This window comes from Equus quagga, chromosome 6 (genome assembly GCF_021613505.1).
Source record: "Equus quagga isolate Etosha38 chromosome 6, UCLA_HA_Equagga_1.0, whole genome shotgun sequence".
Classification (NCBI taxonomy): Eukaryota; Metazoa; Chordata; class Mammalia; order Perissodactyla; family Equidae; genus Equus; species Equus quagga.
The window spans coordinates 93,771,944-93,794,288 of NC_060272.1; positions in this window are offsets into that span (position 1 = coordinate 93,771,944).

Below are 22,345 nucleotides of genomic sequence, written 5' to 3' on the forward strand. Positions count from 1 at the left end.
TCATTCAAAACTAAGAGGTTATCTGTTCTGAAGGAGAAAAGGAGACATTGTAAATCAGGTGGCAATCAGTGATTCCAAAGAGAATTGAACATATTCTTTGTCCAAATGAACAGAAGATGTTGGTATGAGTTATGTGCTCTCAGTGAGAAGTAGATACAGCCGAAGCTGGTTACCAGAGGGTGAGCACAATGCAAGAGAACCTTCAAGAACAGCAGCTCCCAAGACATCTTGGATAAGTGTCTCAAGTTAGGTCATCAAGATGAATGAGGTCACCTAGACATAGTTTAGACAACTGCAAAGCAGAACAATATGACCTAAGACTGGCTTAAGACCTCAACGCAACTACAGAGCCAACGGCAGCTGGAAACTCTTAAGGACTAAACGTGAAGGAGAGAGTCATCTTGACTTCAAAGGGATCAGTTTGACAAAGGAAAATCAAATTGGATGGACTTTAACTCAAACAGCTGGGTGTGATGCAACCTAAAAAGGCAGATTTCCTGGAGTCAGCCAAACAAATTTATTAGAATCCTCTATACCTCCCAAGGAGAATGTAAATACAGAGTTTTTAATTTTCAAGTGTTTCCATTCCCAAACAATGGAGGGGAGAGTATGGTAAGATAAATAATCTGCACCACTATCCTTGGAATGACTTGGTGGCTATGCTTGCTCTATCTGTGCCAAGATGTTTTCTCTGTCTCATCCACATTTTCCTCCTTTCCTTTCTCCCATCTTTCCTTCTAATGTGTAGTAAATTTTATCTTCATGTAATGTATCTGAATGTGAGGTGATTGATTCAAAGAGTAAATATTTTCCTGCTAAAGGATTTCTGATTTCTGGAGTTCCTCTGAATGAATGGGCCAGGACTCCATGATGCCTTGCATGAGTGAGGATGATAGATAAATTTGCTTCCTAACATGTCCTTGGCAGCCAGCCTTCCTACAAAATGCATCAAATGCAGTATGGATATACATCAGCTGTGGTTTAGACCAAAGGGTAGGTATCTTACTTGCTAATGGAGAAATCAGACTCAAGGTAAGTGGATGAGCAAAAATTTATCATCAGTCAGCAAGGCACTCTATGGAGTGGCTTCATGCACATTTGTCTGTTCTGTTTTGTGAAAGCGATCCACCCTTATTCTGTTATCAGTGCTAACTCATCTGAGTCAGAATGCAAATATCCAGTACAAAGGATTAAAGTTGTTGGAAGAGGCAATACCATTGCATGTCTTATTGACCTAATTCCTCTGCTATAATATAATGGAAGCTCTTAAAGACAGAAACACCCAAGAAGCGTAGAAGCTGCTTGATATTGCTCATTACTGTATCCCCAGAAATTTAGCAAGCTATAGACACACAATACATATTTACTATGTTAATGAGTAACATAAACCAGAAATCTGTAAGTAGGTCTAGGCGTGATAAAGTATAAAGGGAAGGATCAGACATCTTCTGTTTCATCGTCATCATTATCCATTTAACTTAAGTCGCAGGATCTGCAGAGCAAATTCAAAGCCACAAAATCTAAATTCAGGATTAATTTGGGGGTTCAAATAAGACAAAGCAGAAGAACTCCTCTAGTGTTTGGTACCATTTAATAGGGTCTATTTGCCTCGTTTCAGAACCTGTGCAAGGATGTCTGAGCAGCATGTAGGAGATTTTAAGCTAATACACCACTTATCGTGCTTTGCTGGTGGATCAGTGAATGACTTCATTGACCTGAAGCTTTGTTCTTGTTCTTGTGCCCTCCTAGATTATTCCACTGATATGCTGAAGGAAGACGTGCAGGAGAGAGCTAATTGGCTCAGCAGATATTAACTTGTTTTCTTTCTGTTTACTACCTGTAACTCCTGCTGGTTTCAAGTGTTTGGTTTTCATTTGAAGATATGTTTTCTTGATATAATAAGCTATTTAGGGCCAGACCTGAATTGAGGTGAAGGTTTCTCTGCAAACTCATACTTGCAAATCAGCAAAATAGAAAATGGAGTAAATGAACAGGTATTTGTGTCCCCAAAAGGCCTGTGTGCAATTAGCTGATGAACCCGCAACAAAGCCTTGGGAACTGAAATGAAGATGCATTTTACTAACCATATTTGGGGTAACGGCCTTCAGATCCCTCTAGATTTAGTAATCTTCTGAAGAGTTTAAGACAAAAAATAATGATAAGGTGAGGCACTTGAGATCTAACTTTACAAACATGATTTTGCAACCCAGATGATGTATTTATTTTTTAGAATAGTTCAGAAAAGACAGTGCTGGAGTTTTATGTGTGTGTATGTATTCAAGTGTGTGCATGTACATATTAGGTATAAAGTCTAAACACTGAATTATGATTACATTAGCTTGCACAAGCCAACATGGCTAGCGAAGATCTTCTAAACTGCAAACGAAAATATAAAAATATGTTTTGGATATCAGATAACTTTAACATTAGCAAAGAGAGAGAGATCAACTTTATCTGGCTCAACAGTCATGGAATTTTCAAATACGTTGGATATCAGTTCATAGTAGCGGTTGGTTTTAACATTAGCTGGATGAGATTGACATTCTTCAAATAATAAATAAGCTCACCATGTAATGTCAAACAAGACTTGATGGTCTACATTTAATTTTAAAATAGTTTCTAGAATGCTTCGATCCATTAAAATTATTTTTCATTCACAAAAGTTGCCTTTTCTCCCATTTTATCAAAACCCTGTCCCTTTATTCTCACCTCTTACTGCTAAGAAAATAGAATTGACAGAAATTCAACAGACTTCACTACTATGAACTCATCACATGGCTAAGACGGATCGAATTTAGGCAAATCCTGTGTGTTTGGGGTAAACTAGCCCCGTGCCATTTTCAGGCTCCATAAATACTTCTACTTTTTTCTCTCAACCATTAGAAAATGGGCCTGTGCATCTACATGATGAGGCTTTTAGGAAGCTGCTTCACCCTAGAACAAAATAGAAAATAGAAATAATAGAAAATAGAAAAAATATTTTAAGTCAAAATAGTTTTGAGAATAACACTAGACTTTAGACTGCATGGACAAAAAAAAGATTAAATTAAAAAAAAGTGGCTTCACAATAGCAGGGAAAAATGTACAGGAGTAGGAGCTCACAAACAGCGTCAGTCATTTGCGGGTCATCTTGACTTTGCAGAAAGGGTTACCTCAGCAGTCAGGAGTTTTCTATGTAGTTAGCAATGGGAGCCCAAGAGGTTAAAACAGCTCATCACTTTATCAGGATTACTGAGGCTATGAGGGAGGCCTTAATGGTCTGGCAGTCCTTTTTGTCACAATTTAATGGCATATCGATCTTGCAGAGTGAACAATCATGACCTTCAACTGTTTACAGATGCTTTGGAGGGAAAAGGCTTAAGGAGCTTATTCCAGGGAAGCTGAGAAGGTTCAGCCCTGACCAGTCAAGCTGGGGAAGTCAAACAGCAATCAAAACATCCCAGTTTGGGGCAACTTTCCACTGGGGGTGGCACTTACAACTGGGAAGATCGCAAGTGCTTCAAGAAAAGCCAGTGGTGTTACAGGCAATCAATAAATCAACCAGGAGTGTCATTAACAGAGAGAGCAGGACTGAGTGGTGTGTGTGTCTGTGTGTCTGTGTGAATGAGGGGCCCTTGAGTCAAGTTGTGCATTTCCACTGGAACAAGTTTTCAAGAAAAGGTTCCTTTTAGGTGTCTGCAAGGTTTGGAATCTTCCAATCATCAGGCTAGTGACCCTAGGAAGAGGTCACCACGTTTCACAAGACAAATCTGAGCAAAAAGCAATGTGAAACAGAGTGTTTTTCTCCATAACATAATTAATCTGAGGGTTGTGGAAGGCATTTTCTTGAATTCACATAAAACTGCCTGTTAAGGTGTGGAGAACTGCTTTTCGAGAGAAGATGAATGTACTGAAATTAAATTCTCAGAAGGGGCAGAAATTGGGATGCTTATCTGCACCATTTATTTCAATAAATCCAATCTCTACTACTGTTGAATCCCGAAGCAAAGGTTTCAGCCTTGGTTTTGTTGAACCTCCATTATGTGATCTGCAAGATCCTGATTGCTGTAAGAGGCATAAAACCTAACTCCTGCCCGCAAAGAGTTCATACGTACCCTAAGCAGTCATGGATTTCCCTGTTGTTTCTGGCCATGAGGCTCTAACTCTTTGAACGCTGCGGCAGGTTGAATGGTGGCCCCCTCAACAAATATGTCTACATCCTACTCTCCAAACCTGTGAATGTGATCTTATTTGGAAAAAGGGTTCTTGCAGACATATTTAAGTTAAGGATCTTGAATTGAGATCATCCTGGATTTCCTAGGTGGGCCCTAAATCCAATGACAAGTGTCCTTGTAAGAGACCCAGAGAGAGGAGAAGGTGATGTGAAAGCAGAGGCAGAGATTGGAATGATGCAGCCACAAGCCAAGGAACACCAAGCGTTGCTAGTAGACACTAGAAGCTGGGAAGCATGGAAAGGATTTTCCCTTAGAGCCTTCAGCAGGAGCGCTGCCCTGCCAACACCTTGATTTTAGACTTTGGCTTCCAGAGCTGTGAGGAAATAAATTTCTGTCGTTTTAAGCCACCATATTAGCGATAATTTCTTATAGCAGATCTAGGAAACTATACCAACTCTTACCTAGATTAGCTTTGATCTTGAATCCCATGTCCTTGACTTTATGGAAATATACAATGAAAGCCAAGATATATGATATCTGCAAACAATTACTATACTGTAATAACAAAATGCACCTTTATTGCTCACTACTAATTGGTTTGTTTCCCCTCAAATTTGTGTATAAAGGATTTAAGGGGACTGTGCGAAGGGAGAAGGGATTTGCCTTGCAATCTGTTGAATGATAAGAAGGAAAGAAACAAGATGGCAGGTGGGGAGAAGACCTGATTGTAATGCTGAACATCAGCATTGGGAATGTTCAAAGTGCACAGCTGCAAACTAGCCAATATTTGATTGCCCTCAAAAACATGTTTAAATTTTGTAAAATATGTGCCCAGTATGCTAGATACATCTTTAAAACTGTCTCAAATTTTAGTTGCAAGAAGAGCAGCTCAAGGTCAACTTCAGTCATTTGCAGGTTGTCCTGATTTTACAGGATTATCTGAGCAGTTAGGTGTTTTGTATGTTGGTACCAACAGAGAAATAAATAAATGTCATTATATGCCATGTGGTAATTGGGTCTGCTTGGCTGCCCAAGGCACAGGGTTGGTAACACAATACCATCAAGTCAAGCAGAGCCATATTGTGCTTATTCTGCTGTGAATGCCCTGGGATATGCTCAGAGGGATGACTCCTCTCCACCATTTGTCCAGCTCTTGTGTGAGATGGGGCCGAAGCTGTGAACCACCTTGTATTAGCTGGCCTCCAGTCTCCCCTCCTTCAACCATTCCTCACTCTGACAAAGACATAGTCCCACCACGCCAATCTGATCACTCTTCTCTTCTACCTAAAACCCATCAGAAACAATAGTCTGGCCATATGAAGCCTTCATGATCTGTCCCCATCTAACTCCACCTCTTGCTTCATATCTCCCTGGGTAGTCGCTCTATGGAGCTGCACTTCCACCATTCTAAGCTATTTACATGGCGTCTGCAAAAGTGCCGTGCCTTTTGCATGTGTTAATATCTCTTCTAGAATGCTCTCCCTGCTTATTCACTTGGCAAGCACATTTATTCTTCAAAATCCAGCTCAACAGTCTCCTCTCATGAGAATCTCCACGACCACTAAAGCAGAGTTAATTTTTCCCTTGTCTAGTCTATCACTAGCCTACATTGTTGTACTCATCACACTGTACTATAATTTGTTTATACGAGCGTCTCTCATAGCAGGCTGTGAATGCAGAGGGTAGAAACTTTGCCTTCTCTTTGAGGGTAAAAGTGTGCCTACTATGTCACTGTATCTCTAGTGGCTGACCTAGTGCTAGATAAACAATTGGTATTCAATAAATGTTTGATGAATAAGTGAAAGAATGACTAGACCTTTATGTGATTAGTAAGCTCTTAAAAGCTCTTAGGAAATGTATGTTTATTCACAAGTCACTAATATACAAGAAGCTTGTCTCTACACTTATAAGATCTTCGATGGGGAGATTTCTTTTTCTCTTGTTTAAAAATTTAATACACTTAATATTTCCGGATAGTAAAAATAATGCAATTCCTTATAGGAAATATGAAAAATAAGACTAAATATGAAAATAGATTTCATCTTTAATCCCTTCACCCGAAGATAAAGACAATTTTTATTTGCATGTAATTTAAAACACATTGATATGGTCATGGGAGCAAATAATTGTGATAAAGTATGATGTGTATGAAAACAGAGACACCATATACTAATATTCTCTCTCTCTCACACACACACATACACAAATGATGGTCATCATCTGTATTAGGATAATGCAAGCTGCTATAAACCCAGCCCCAAAAGGTAGAATGGCTTAAACATCATAGAAATTTAGGTCTCACTTGCATGATGTCTAAAATAGGTATTCGTGATCAGCAAGATGAGGGACCCAGACTGCTTCCATCTTGTGGCTCTGCAATCTTCGTAACAGAGCTTACAAGGTGTCTATGAACCCGCAGAAGAACAAAAAGCACGGATGATTGCACATGAGGGGGTTTGAGGGACAGGCCTAGAGGTGGCATGGGTTACCTCCATTCACGTTCCATTGGCTAGAGCTCAATCCACAGGGCCCCATCCAAGTGCAAGAGAAGCTGGGAAATATTGTTCATCTGTGTGCCCAGGAAGAAAGAAGAGTGTGCTGAACCATTAATCAGGCTCCACCATACATTGAATATATCCCTTTGTAACCCGATATTTTTATTTAAAAAACATTTCATTGGAATGATGTCATAACATTACTCTTTTGGTATTATTGAGGCAAGTTTGTTTTGCTGAACTGTCAGCTTTTAAAAGTATTTTAAAAGAATTGTTTCATAGATTGTGATCACAAGGAATTAGCCACATACAAATCTATGACACTTACATCTTCATTGTGGGTTTTACTCTTTATCAGCATAATATGACTCCACTCATCAATGCCTTTTGCCTTGGGTTCTATTTTGCTTTAAATCAATGCCATCACTTGTGCTTCTCTTTTGTTTGCATTTGCCTGGCCATCCTCCTAATATTTCTGAACCACTTTGTTTCATGTTTCTCTATTACAGTTTGTATATAGTTGGATATTTTGACCCAATCTAAGAGTCTTTGTCCTTAAACAGAGACATTTAACCTTTTTGATATTTATTTGTCAATTAACCTATTCATTACACATCTGTTTTCTAAGGGTCATTGCCTTTACATACAGACTTTCTAACACATTTTACATTTATTTTGCCAATCAACATGCTAATTTGTACTTCTATTATTCTATTATGATTTGCCTTTCTAAGTTATTTTTATCTAGTAAATTGGAAAATAGTATGTTGCTTTATATCCTACAACTGGTTGTCTTTTGTAAAAAGATGCCTTAGTAGATAACTCAGTTTTCCAAAGCCGTTGTTCCAATCAATGAATAAACAAATGAAATAAAGGAGGAAGCAAATTATTTCCCTCTAAATGTGAGTAGAAAATTTTTGGTTTTGCTCCTCCAACCACTCCCACTGACTGCTTAATTTTAATGAAAAGGGATTTGTATAACCTGAGCTGCCAGACCCAATTTAACATTAGTAATATTTTCATTATATGTCCCTTTCACATATAAAAAACAACTTTGCTAGTTATAGAATTCTTACCACAACACTTCTATTTCTACAATGATCTCGGTCACAATCAGCTGGAGTCAAAACTCACTCCTGAAATCTTCAGTATAGCTCAATTCTGAAGCAAGAGATAGGTTATTTCTGATAATTTCACAACAGAGATAGTTAGATTACCGTGGTAATTAAACTTGAGCAAACGTAATCTACATAGGACTTCATGCCATTCATCCAATCTTATTTTCATGTACAAGGCGTAATTCAAGTCCGTTAAAAGGCTTTGCATCTCCCTTGCAGTCTACCCTCTTCTGTCTTCCTACAATATTCACAGTTTATGTTTCATAATTAAGCCATTAATTATAATCCAGTTTCTATCATCCCTCATCGTTGTTTGCATGCTTGTCGTATCTCACCAACTAAATAGTAATTTCCTTGATGGCAGGGCCACGTTCTACTTGATCTGGATAGCCAGTCATCTAGAATGGCAATGAACATTGTGGGCACTGGCTATGTATTTCTTGTTTGATTACGTTAAAGGTAAATTTCAGTTGTTAGTTTCAAATTCTTCTCTGATTTAAGTGTGCAGAAGTTAACCAGAGTATAGCAGGCTAGTTCAGATCCATCATTTTTTTGGATCTTCACTCTTTGTAGAGAATGACAGAAAAAGATGAAGCAATTTAAAGGTAGGTAACTAATTGAAATGAGGGAAAAAAGCAAATTCTGTGAGAAACAGGACCACTGACTTTATTTACAATTACAACAACACAACAATAACAATCAGCAGCACAGCAATAACTATGACTTTTAATAAGTGCCAGATACAATGTTAAGTGCTCACGTTAATTATCTGATATAATCCTTACCTTAAAGCTATAGGTAGCTACTATTTTCCCTATTTGTAAATGTGAGAAATGAGGATTACAGAGAGAGAGAGAGAGAAAAAGAAGTTTGCTTCTGATTTATTCTCAGGACTACAGTGCTGTATTCACTGGTTACCCATTTTGGAAACACCCAATGACAAGTTTTGCTTTTAGATGCTCCATTCTATACTGAAAACAATGCAGGATTTTACACTAAACAGAAATGGCTTAGAATTTTGATTCTTCTGCTTACTGTGTGTGTGACTTTGGGTATATTATTTAATATTCTTGTCTCCAGTTTCATCATTTATACGACAGGAATCATATTTACCTTTCAAGTCTCTTAGGATAATGAGTGTTAATGTAAGGAATGTGTTGGCACATGGTAGTTGTTCAATTGGTAGCCACTATTATTGTTAAAATAATTACCACTCATTATCGCTCTCCCCTCTCCCTATCTCAGGCTATCAAAATCTAATTTTTCTGTTCAAGGCTCATCTTAAATGACATCGCCCTCTTTTCTGATATCCATAATTAGCATGTGAACAAATCCTTTGCTTCTTAATCTTAATATCTCCTTATTTGTGTTATACATATGTTATACATTTTTCATATTTTCTTTTTTATCACTTATTTCTATATTTGTTTTCCCTCTCTCTCTTAGCTTGTTATTTGCAGGCTAAGAACTGCATGTTACTTTCCTTCACACCCTCTGCAGTCTTATGTGGTGACTCATTCAGAGTAAGTCTCCAAGTATTTGTCAACTTTGATTGGCATGACACTGTATACTTATTAACTTCTACATGCATTGAAGTGTTGAGAAAAAAATACAACTTTATTTCCTTTTACCACTGACCTCAACATTTTGCTAGTTCATTCCAATGTGGAATTGTGTCTGCAGGTACATAGTTAAATCAAGCAGGTAAATGGGCAACATGTTTTTAAAGCCCTTTGAAAGGAAAGGCTAAATTTTTTATTATTCTTGTAGTAGGACTGAGGTTCTCAGTCTCGGTTGATTGGGTTGACCCTTGACATGGTTTTAATAATCACTGTTACTTTGAGTGAAAATGAGTTCAAGTGAGCTAAGGAGAACTTTAATGACCTTTAAAATATCATATTAAATAAAATACATGGAAATCGGCCTGGTGAGCCAACATTGTTTAAAGTATTTTATAATGGAAGAAAAAAGAAGAAAGACTGTGCCGGAATCCTGTAAATAGCCAATAAAAATTCACCTTGTCTGTGTATTGTCCTAGGAGACACAATCTCATTTACATTTATTAGAAGTAATGATGTAGTGTCCTGCAGATAATTAACACAATAAAATGCTGCTAATTTCACAGTGTCATTATAAAATTTGCCAGCTCAAATTAGAAAGTGATTAACCCTCTGAGTGAGGCAATGACATTTCCATTCCCAGTTTGTGAATTAAATTTGAAAGAATGTTTCCCATAGTTTGAAAGTTCAGCTCCCTCACCATTCTTGCATCTTCTTTTTTCTTTGCTGTCTTAACCATGCCTTTCCAAGATTGAAGCCTCTGGACTTCAGCAAAGAATTTATGACAATTTCCTATCCCAGAGTGCCCAACTTCTCAACAAAAGCATAGGTTTGTTTCAGAACAGGAATGGGGCCAATTTTCTTCATTTAAAAGTAGGGATGGAAGGAAGAAAGGAAGGAAGGACAGAAGAAGGAAGGAAGGATGAAGGGAAGGAAGGAAACAGTAATCTCAGATGAGTGTAATTTCTTTGAGTAATGAACTTCTCTTTGGTGCTCATAAGTATGAAAATTCTCCATTAATAAGTTGCCTTCAGAACATGCTTCATTTCATTTAACAGCAATTACTCCTCAACCTTTGCCTGGACACTATTTTATTCATTTACTGCATATCTCTCATCCACAACTGATTTTAATTAATTCCTTAAAAAGGAATAAATTCATTAAAGAGAAAAGATTTATGGCACCTCATTTTAAATATTCCTACTCAACAGAAATCCTCTTACAGAATATTTAATGAGGCAATGGTATTGGAAATGAATGAAATTTTGAGTTAATGATAAAATTGTCCTACCTGTTAAGACAACTATTAATTGAATAAATCTAATACATACATTTATAAAGCTGCCGAAAATATGGTGTCATGCCCTTTTCCTTTCCCTCGCTCCATTTCTTCCTCTAATGATGCAGAGCAGAAGAATGTATAGCTGATATAAGTAGGATACTCTCTTAAAAAGTAGAGATTCATTTCCAAACCACTAAAGTTTGCTAGGGATCTTCAAGGAATAAAAGCAATGAGAAATATTCAGAGAGCTCGTAAGGATACTATTCTAAGAAAATTCTTTCATAATTTCCTCTATATTTCTGAATGCATTTGTTATCACTGACACCTTTTTCACAAAGCTGTGCAATTTTAATGCTGAAATGACCCAAGGATTTTTGTCTCAGGACTTTTTAGGTTGTGAGAGACCAAAATCTAACCTGAAATAGCTTAAATAGAAAGAGGGAGTGGCATTAAGACTCTGTCTCTCCATCCTGCAGCTCTCCTTTCCTTTATGTGGCTTTACTCTTAGGCACATCTTCTTCACATGAGCCTCAGCAGCCACAGGCTCACGGCCTCCCAGCTAAACCACCCCGGTGGAGAGGAAGAAAAACCCCACTGTGTTCACACTGGCGGAAACTCGGTCAGGTAGACTTCCTGACCATTCACTGTGGCTGACTCGAAATCCTGGGAGCCACGCCCACTCTGAGCCGAGGGGCTAGTCCCACCCACACCCACTGACAGAGATTGAGGGAAAGGAGGTTCTCCATGGGTTAGTGTGATACTGTTACCAAAACAACTGACCTTGGGCAGTCAAAATTAACTGATACCCACAACCATCACCTAGTGCAACTCGTCTTCTGAGAAGACTGAAGGCTAACGAGGCTATAGCTGCATAGCAACATAGTGCCAGGATTCAAGCTAAGATTCAAGGCTTCTTCCATCATTCATCTGTGCTTTAGAAAACTGATGGGCTAAACGTATTCCAGGGTCCGTAATCACTCTGACATCCTGCGCTTCTGTGCCTCTGTCTGGAATAGTGGGAGCCGGTAACGCTGAATGCTTAGCCAAATACCAGCAGCCTTGGTTCCAGCTCCATCATTTAAAAGCTGGGTGACTTTGAGAAATTCGCTTCAGCTCCTTGGCCTTTAGTTTCTTAGTATCCATAAGAAGAAATGATTAGTGTTCGTCAATAGTTTTTGGAATTTTTATTGGGGTGGAAACTTTTTCATAAGCTAAATGTTAAGAACCGTCAGATACGCAGTTCTTGGTTCATATATATTTAACTCATATCTGCTTACATGCTTTATTAATGCATCCCTGTTCAAAAGGAACTTCATCAATGAGGACAAGAAATTACCTGTGTTAGGGAATTCACACGTGCTTTCAGTAAACAATTTGTGATTATCAGAAAAGTATACAGTGGTTCAGAAAGTGGTTCAGAAAGAAGCGCTGGTGCCGGAATTTACAAGAGACCTTCTGGGGAACCACAAGGCCCAGATAGCTGTAGAGGTAAGAACATACCTCAGGGGAGCCTGACTGAGGAGCGGGCTGGAACTGAGTGTCAAGGGATGAGAAGCATTTTGATTTCAATTTTTGTTGACAGGAAATAAGCAGTCCCTCGCGTGAGTTCTCTGGGAGTCGACTACGTAGGGCTGGTACAATGAAATCTTTCATATTAATTCCCTAGAAATGATATTTTTTAAAGTCACAAATACTTTTTAAAGTCACATTTGACTTAAAATGACTGCTTTTTTTTTTTTTTTTTTTACTGAGGAAGATGTGCCCTGAGCTAACATCTGTGCCACTCTTCCTCTATTTTGTATGTGGGTGGCCACCACAGCATGGCCACTGATGAGTGGTGTAGGTCCATGCCCTGGAACAAAACCCAGCCTGCCGAAGCAGAGTGCATGGAACTTAAACACTATGCCATGGGGCCAACCCCCAAAATGACTGCATTTTTAAGTCACAATTGCTTTCCAAGATGCATCCCTCTTGTTAGCAAGTCAGCCTACAACACAAATCAAATGTGTGTGTGGGGAGGTCAACCTGCTAACTTCCTCTGTGAAGCATTTAGGTTTGGGGCTGGCCTGGTGGCGCAGTGGTTAAGTTCTCACATTCCACTTCTTGGTAGCCCGGGGTTCAGATCCTGGGTGCTGACATGGCACCACTTGTCAAAAAGGCATGTTGTGGTAAGCATCCCACGTATAAAAAAAGTAGAGGAAGATGGGCATGGATGTTAGCTCAGGGCCGGTCTTCCTCAGCAAAAAGAGGATTGGAGGTGTTAGCTCAGGGCTGATCTTCCTGAAAAAAAAAAAAAAAATTTAGGTTCTCCAGAATGTGGTTGGAAAACCAGAGAACCGGGTAATCTTTCACATCTCTCTGGCTCTAAAGTGAGAGGCACAATAAAAAGTCACTTGTTCTCAAGTTCTTTAATGTCTAGTGATGACCAAGCTAAGAAAAGAATTTTCTCACGGTTGAATTTTTATTTATTTAAAGTGCTCATCTGTGCACGCACACACACACACACACACTCACACACACACACACACTCACACACAGTCTTCTAATAACAGTCCTTGTCTACAACCTGGAGTCACCATTCTATGTTTGCTCTTACTAGTTTCTTCCCTTGGCAACTTTGCAAAAAATTAGTTTCTTTGCTGTATCTTCTACTGAAAGGCAGAGCCAGGGAAAGTACCTATTTAAATTGGATTTGATTACAGCTCCCACAAAAACCCCAAGTGGAGATTACATCCTGTTGGTATGTCCTATTGCAACAGAAGACGGCAAAGCACATAGCTAAAGCTACTCCCTGATTATGGGTGAAATCCCAAGGGCGGGAGTGCCTTACAGCACAGGGTGTAATTGTTGAGTGTGCTGATTAGAAAGATCAGCGAAGATAGAAGACAAACTTCTGGTTACACAACAGTTTTTTAATGCATTTAAACGGAGACTATTTCTTTCACTGTCAAAAAAAAAAATGGCTTGACCTTAATCTATGCAATAATTACTCCCACACAGAAATGCCCTTTAGCTACTAAATTGGGTCCCTCCTCTTCTGCAAACTTCAGCCCCCAGCCCACTGTATCTTGTCTAGGAGGCTTTGCCCTGCTCATCTCCCTCCACCTCCATCATGCCTTTTTCCAGATGAACCTAGGTCTCTCTAGATTACTGGGCATTCACTTTACGTTAGTCACATTATTTATAGTACAATTGTAGCTTAGAGTGTATGTATTTTATTAAATAAAAAACCTTAAACTCATCTTTTAAACTGTGGCTACAGAGATACATCATTCAATTCTGGTTTTGAGCTAATCCTTGGAGCAGGGAGGCCCGTTTCCTTAGTTTCCATTTATATCAGTGAAAATCTAAAGGAAGAGAAGATTAAATGATGTGCTTCCATCTTCATTTTTTTGGAATACTATTTAAATCCAAGACGTGTGTTGAATTTCTTCTCTCTTCGAGTTCAGACAAAGCTAGTGAATCTATTAATATGTTATTAATTTTTTCTCGTTTTTTGAGTAAAAAACTATGCTATGCACAATGTTAACATTTTTACATGCATACTTTTATTTCACTCTCATAACAACTCCATGAGATAGTTAGTTTCATATCCATTTTACATATGGGAAAATCAAGCCTCGAATTTAACTAACGTGACTGAGCTAGAAACGAACAGCTAGCATGTCGATTGGGTTGGTCTGGCTCTCTAATGTCCATGCTTATCTACTGCATCCAGGTGCTTTCTGTGCAAACCAATTTGCTTTTAGTATGCCAAATTTATATGAGAGTTCAGAAAGGGCATTGATTTAAGCACAATGAAGCCAACACAAGTATTATTTAAGTGTTGATTGATATCCACTAATCATGTGACCACAGACCCATTGTTTCCCTACTCAGAGCCTCATTGTTCTCAATAATAAGTAGATTAAGGCGATCTATAAAATTTCTTCCAGGGGCCGGCCCGGTGGCCAGCAGTTAAGTTCGCACGTTCCACTTCAGTGGCCCCGGTTTCACCGGTTCAGATCCCAGGTGTGGACATGGCACCGCTTGGCAAGCCATGCTGTGGCAGGCATCCCACATATAAAGTAGAGGAAGATGGGCATGGATGTTAGCTCAGGGCCAGTCTTCCTCAGCAAAAAGAGGAGGATTGGCAGCAGATGTTAGCTGAGGGCTAATCTTCCTCAAAAAAAAAAAAAAATTTCTTCCAGTCCAAACAGTCTAAGAGTGTGTGTTATTTGATTGAAAGTTTTAGCTTAGACTCCTGCAACTGTATAGGGATCAAAAACTGAAAAAGAAAATACATGAATTTGAATTCCCATGAATTTATAAACCCAATCTGCATTAAGATAATGAGAAGATTCTGCTTAGAGAAGAAACAAAAGGCAGAAGGAAAGGGTGAGGCTCTGTGTGTACCTTTGCTACTTTGCTACAGAATTCCACCTCCACACCCACACCCCCAGAGGCAAGCTTCTGGAGTGAAGCACAAGATATTATCACCGATGTTTGCATTGATACTGACGTTTGAAAGAGCCAAAGGTTTTCCATGTATTATTTCACCTGGAGGTATTTTCATGCTACCATTGATATAGTTGTATTTATCTCTGCCTATCGTCCTCCTCTTGGATTACGTTAAAGCCTAGATAACATGCATCTCAAACAAATCAAGAACAAAAGCTCTTTAAAAAATGTAACCATTTTCACTGGGGAACATGGCTGAGTCAGTACAGCAGTTGCCAAGATCCTGGGGCCAGAAATGGCTGCTGAGGCTTGAGCACTTGGCTGTCCAGGCTGCTCTTGCCAGGTCCTCCTACCTCGATGAGGTTTGGGGAGGTGGTTGATGTAGAACCAGACAAGCTTTGCAAGTTGACGTAGACCACGAGAAGGGACAGACTTGATCGCTTGCAAGGAAGGAAAACAGCTCAGATATGATACTCCTTATATTCCTGGATATGATTAGAAGTAGTTTTCCCAGTAGGGAGGAACAGAATAGAATGTCTTGAGTAATAGGAGATTAGAGAAATGCAATGAAATATTTCAGTGGCTATAGCAATAAGTTCTAGGAATGGACAGAACCAAAAATGGGCAATGGTAATGAGAATTGAAAGAAAAATGGACAGAGAAGTTCTTGTTCTTAAATGAAATCTTCTGGATATGGAAGTCAATTATATAGAGAGAGTAAGAAAGAAAGGAGGCTCAAAGCTGTCTCTGAGGCTCTTGGCTTGGACAATTGGGTAGAGTGGTGCTGCTGAGTAATACGGGGAAGCAGGAGGAGGAACGCGTAGTATCAAAGGACGTACCATGAGTTGAGTTTGGGGGTGTGTTGAGTTTATAGTAGCTGCAGTTTATCAAGGCACAGATAGCAAGTAGGAGAGAAGTCTGAAACAGGAATATCAAATTTGGGGTGATCAATACATAGGTGGTAGCAGAAGCCACAGGTATGGAAGATATCCCCCTGGAATATTGAGGACAGTGAGGGAAACGAAGGGTTTAGGGCAGAGCTCTGAGGAACACGAGCACGTCTATTGAGGTGGGCAGAGGAAGAACATCTGTGCCGGGGAATAAGGAGTACCTAGGAGGTGAGAGGAAGTGTAAAATGGAAGACAAGGGGCAAGAGAGCTTCAAGAAGGTGAAGAGTATAAAGGTAAAGAAAAGCCCAGAAGAAGAAGCTGAGTCAAATAAGACAATCTTACAAATTTTGCCACTTTGCTTGTGGCCAAACCTATTGAAATGTATCAAAATAACATGATACGTGGTGTATCTTGGTTGACCTTTCTTACTTCTATGGCCTTGGGTAGGTCCCTTAACTATTTGGAGCCTCATATTCACGTCTGTAAAATAGACAAATTAACTTTTTTACATTTAGAGGACTGATTTAAGAATATACAAAATGACTATGCAGATATTTTTGTGTTTTTTTTAACTGGCAATATAAAGCAAATATAGGACAGATATCTTGGCAATTATTATATAGGCTACAATCACGTGTTGCTTAACGACGAGGATACGTTCTGGGAAATGTGTCCTTAGACGATTTCATCGTTGTGTGAACATCACAGAGTGTACTTGCACAAACGCAGATGGTAAAGCCTACTACACACCTAGGCTATATGGTATAGCCGATTGCTCCTAGCCGCAAACCTGTATAGCATGTTACTGTACTGAATACTTTAGGCAATTGTAACACAATGGTATTTGTGTATCTAAACATAGAAAAGGTACAGTAAAAATACATTAAAAAAGATAAAAACTGGCATTCCTGTATAGGGCACTTACCCTGAATGGAGCTTGCAGGACTGGAAGTTGCTCTGGGTGAGTCAGTGAGTGAGTGGGGAGTGAATGCGAAGGCTAGGACATCACTGTACACACAGTGACTTTATTAACACTGTATGCTTAGGCTACACTAAATTTATTTTAAAAATGTTCTTTCTTCAATAATAACCTTAGTTTACTGTAACTTTTTTACTTTATAAACTTTTTTATTTTTTTTAACTTTTTGACTCTTTTGTAATACACTTAGCTTAAAACACACATTGTACAACTGTACAAAATAATTTGCTTTTTTATACCCTTATTCTATAAGCTTTTTTCTATTTTTAGCATTTTTTAAATTTTTTAAACATTTTTGTTTGTTAAAAACTAAGGCGCAAACTCACACATTAGCCTAGGCCTACACAGGGTCAGGATCATCAATATCACTGTCTCCCACCTCCATGTCTTATCCCACTGAAGGTCTTCGGGGGCAATAACACACATGGAGCTGTCATCTCCTATGATTCTTCTGGAATATCTCCTGAAGGACCTGCCTGAGGCTCTTCTTGAGAAGGTGTCACTGTTTTCAGAAATAAGTCCATGGTGGTTTGCTTGCTTTTTTCTTTTTCATTGTAGATTTCCTTGTAAGCAGATAATGCGCCATGAATGTCCCTCTCTACTAATGAAAACGTTTGGTGTTGGGGTCCACGTTTTCAAACTTTTTAAGGAGCTTGTGGAGGTCTGCAAAAGCTTCTGCTAAACCCTTCGCTGTGAATTTTCTTGGGGGTTCTTCCTTTTCTTCTCCTGAAGTTTCCTTTTCTCTTGCCTCTTCTTCAGCTATGCATTTCTGTTCCAGTTCCAACAATTCCTCATTAGTCCGTTCCTCAGGAACCACCTCTAGGAGCTCCTTGCTGTCATCCTCGTCCACCCCCAGGGTAAAGTTGTTTGTCATCTCAACCACAGCCTTCTTGATTTTTGCAACCTCCTCATCCTTGGCAAATCCTTTGAAGTCATGGATGAACCCCTTGAGTGTCTTCTTCCAGATGCATTATGTGATAGGAATTTTTCATCTTTGTTATCATCTTATGGGATCACTGTCATATATGCAGTCGGTCGTTGACTGAAATGTCGTTATGCAGTGCATAACTGTACGTGTGTGTGCATAACAGGATATTTTCTTTGTGATATAATCTTACTGATAAAAGATATGAGTTCACTGAAAATAGGGATTATTTTTTGTGTAATAAATATGTTGCCCAATGGGCCCTGAATACTTAATAAAACCCTTCTATGATGATAACCATTATTACAATGAATAAACCAAACTCTCCTCTAAAGCAAAACCTTAATTGCCAGGCTGTACTTAAGAAAAGTTAAATTTGGCTTTTCACATCCTAAGCAGGTATTTGGCAGCAAACGTTTCCATTCAGGGAGAATAATATACACTGTGAAGACTTCCGGAAAAGAAGTGCTCTCCCATTCAAAAAGAGTAAAATTTTGTGTGGCTGTTTTTAGATTCTAGTCCAATTAAAACTCTGCTCATTTAAGTCGTTCTCTCCTAATCCTTGATTGGTGTCGAACGCAATGATGCCTGGAAACTGTCCACAGTAGGCATTAAAGGTAATGAATTTTTTAAAATCCTATTTTTTACCTATAACGAAAATATCACCCACCTATCTCATATAAGCAAGATGTTACATTAGCCATGAAGATCTTGGCAGCATTTGCTGAAGTGGGCAAAACCCACATTGGAAGCTGTGTCTCGCTAATTACTTGGCATTCTTCATTATAGGTGAGCACTGAACACACACATATTCCATAAATACCAGTTCTTGTACCTAAAGAAGGTATGGTATCTTCCTTAGATTTCATGCCTTTACTAACAAAGTCATTAAGTCTAAACTCAGAAAAGGTTAGACTTATTTTCCTACCATCATTAGAGGTTTTTTAATTCAAACCACCTGGTAAAAATTAATAACTGCATGCCATCGTTTATGCCCAAAACTGACAAATGGCTTAAATGTGCATAGTATCAGAGTATGATGTTTGATTTAAGGCCTTAATTCTGGTCTCTTGGTATAATGACCCTTCCTTGCTGACTAGAATAATAATAAAGATGGTCCCATCTCTATGAATAGAGAGGTAATGATAGATCACAAGAAAGAGCAAAGGGTGAGCTATCTAGCACCTGGGGCTCGGAACCCAGACTGTGCTCCTAATCTATCAAAAGAAAGAAAAGAAGAGAAAAGAAAAGAAAAGAAAAGAAAAGAAAAAAGCTGAGATTAATTTGCAAATTTGCAAAATCAATATAACACACCAATAAAGAGAGTCAACTAAAAGCCACTGTTGTGGATTTTGGAACACTAACAAATAGTTATTGAGACTTTTTAATATGCTGGGAATTAGACTATCACATTCTATGACCATTTTGAAAGGAGATTCAACTGTTGTTTCTAATCTTTGTAAAAGAGTTACTGAGGAATTCCTCAGTGCTAGCTACTATGCCATGTGCTGTGGATACAGAAATCAGAGATTCTCTCCTGTCTCTCATGACTTACATAAAGCTATACAATATGTAGCAGGAGGAAAAGGGTAAATTCGGGATCTGAAAATCCCTGTGGTGGGTACCCTGGCACTCCAGAGATAGGTGCGTCCCATGCTAGGGTATCAACCGTTCTAAAGGAAACAATGCTTCAAAGGGGAAAAGATCCAAAACTATGACTGGTACTTTTCAAGGTAATAAAGTAAGTTTTAAGTAAAGAAAGGCAGATATTTTACATATAACATTTTACCTTCTGAAAAACCCTAAAAAGTGCATATCTGCTTCTCCCACTTGCAAATGAGCAAACTGATTCAAAGATTTTAAGGAACCTGTTCAAGTTCCCACAGTTGTATGATTGAATAAACCACGACTTTTTGAGTGAGTGAGTGATAGAAACTTAACTTAAAATACGTCGGGACGGGGTGAGGAGGGGGAAGACTATTGATTTGCCTAACCAAACTGCGGAAAAAGGGAGTACAGCTGTGCCTCAAGGACGACTGGATTCAAGTTCAAATGCCAGGAGTCCCTCCCCCTCCCCCAATTTCCCTTATTTCTGGCTTCATTCTTTCATACAGCTCCCTCCTTGGAATTAGAAACATGGCTATTTGACAGCCCCAAGTTTGTAACTCCAAGAAATTCCTGGGCTTCAAGTTGACAGTTTTTTGAGGAAATGCAGGGATTGGTTCCACCTGGATTTGGTGCCCATCCTTGGAGCAATAAATGATCCGGGTGTATGTGGATCACTTGAGTTAGGAACCCGGGTAATATTGGCCAACGGATCTTTAAGAAAGTAAAAGCTTCTTTCCAAACAACTGTTCTGGCTGACAAAGACCAGATGTCAATTACAATTTTTTTTTGTTACCTATAGTTGCTTTAAAAAAAAAAAAAAGACCAGATCTGTGTCAATCAAGGGCTATAAAATTTCACTGGGGTGATAAGAAAGAAAGCTGCCTGATTTCATATTCTGGATCTATCACTTGCTAGCTGTGTGACCTTGGAAAAATTACTTCCTGCCTCCTGCCTAAATTCCTCATCTGTAAAATTGTAATAATAATGTTATTTACTTCATAGAGGTTTTGAAATTCAGTAGCTCCAGAATTGAATTTAGCTCCCTTCGCCGAAACTGACACTTGCTCACAGCTTCCTTTATCAGTTAATGGCACCTTCAATTCCCCAAGTTTCCAGGTCCAAAATCTTAGAGTTATCTTTAAGACTTCCCTTTCTTCCATGCCCTATTTTCAAATGGTTCTCCTAAACTTGTTATTTCTTCTCTCAAAATGTCTTTTATAGCAATCTCCATTTCTCCTTTCCAGCTGCCACCCTATCACAAGAGGCCCAATCAGCATTTAGCTGGATTACAGTTATAACCTCTGAACTGGGCTCCCTCCTCAGAAGGTCCCAACTTTTCAATCCATTTTTGTCAGTGCTTCCAAGTGACTCTTTCGTTCTTTTTGAAATAGTCTCCAATTCAATAGTCTGAATAAGAAAAAGACAAAATTACATTTTCTTCCATCCTAAATTATTTGATTTTTGATCTCCTGAAATTCTTAGCTCTACAAAGAGTGAATGTTGGATTGAGAAAAAGTATAAATATATATGCATAAATATTCTATACTTAAGAAACAAATTTCTGACTATAAAATAATATCTGTACCATATTAAGACATTATTTTATAAATATAAATGTTTATAATAGATAATTAACAGACTATATGAAGAGTATTATTTTATAAATAAACTATAAATATATAGTTTTACATTTAGGTATTCATGTAAATATATACGGTATTAGCATAGTTTATTATAAATTATTTGTTCAAAGGCCAGATTGTAAATTACTTTTGTTTTAGTTAGTTGCAAATAATTTTGTATTCGTTAAATTTTGATTTGTTTGGGTTAAGTGGGGTTTGAAGTAGTATTTTTCGGGGGAGGAGTTATGGAATTTTTAAAGCAGACCAGTTGTATCCAATTGTGAGTGTGCATGTTAAGAAGCAGCCGATTGTATTTGGAGTGGTCTGTTGGATGGGGTGGAATGTGTGGACGAAGACTTAGCAGTCAGGTGAACCACCAAGTGGAAAAAGATCATCACAGTTTTTGTTTTGTTTTTCATTGTAAGATTTTTTTAAAAGAAAACATATGCTAAAACTCTAGTTCTTTTCTTAATTGCTGGAAAATTAGGGAAAAAAGAAGAAAGAATTTTGAGTTATGAATTTTGAAGGGCAGTAGAATGGGTAATTCTACTTGGGTAGAATTTTTGAAGGATAGTAGTAATTAAAAAGGAAGAGGGATAATTGTGTTTTGAGGCAGTGAGATTTCAAAATGTGGTTAGAACCAGATTGAATAGGTATTTAAAAATCCCTATCACTAATCTAGAAAATATAGCCTGAGTACTTATTTATTCTCAAAATTATTTAAAGTGGCTTCTGTGTGGGTTTGTAGGTTGTAAATACAAATCATTGATATCACTTGAAAGTTACAAAAAAAACTTACCTATTGTTCCAAGATGTTGTATTTCTTTGAATTTTGCTGTAAAGTTGTATAACATCCTTGTAAATATGTAGAGTGTTCAGTAAACATTAGTGCTTTCCTGTGCTTATTAAGATTTCTCATTACATTGTAAATGTGTAATTGAATTTAAGCCTTATTAACATTAAACAATATGGAGTAAATGTGAAGTGAATAAAAAGAAGTGTGAAAAGTGTGCTATCTTCTCTTGGGTGTAGATCATGTAGCATGGTGAATGCCTTGTACTTACGTAAAAGTAAGTAGCTTCGTGAGTATCATTCAAACCTCCATTTTATAAAGTGGTGGCACATGATGGAGCTGCTTTTTATCCAAGAATCACCTTGTTGGTTATACTTCTCATGAACCAGTTAGTGAAACCCAAACCAGCCTATTTTGTATCCTGATCCACACACAGACACACCCACTCAAACACACATCATGCACACCAATAACGTAAAT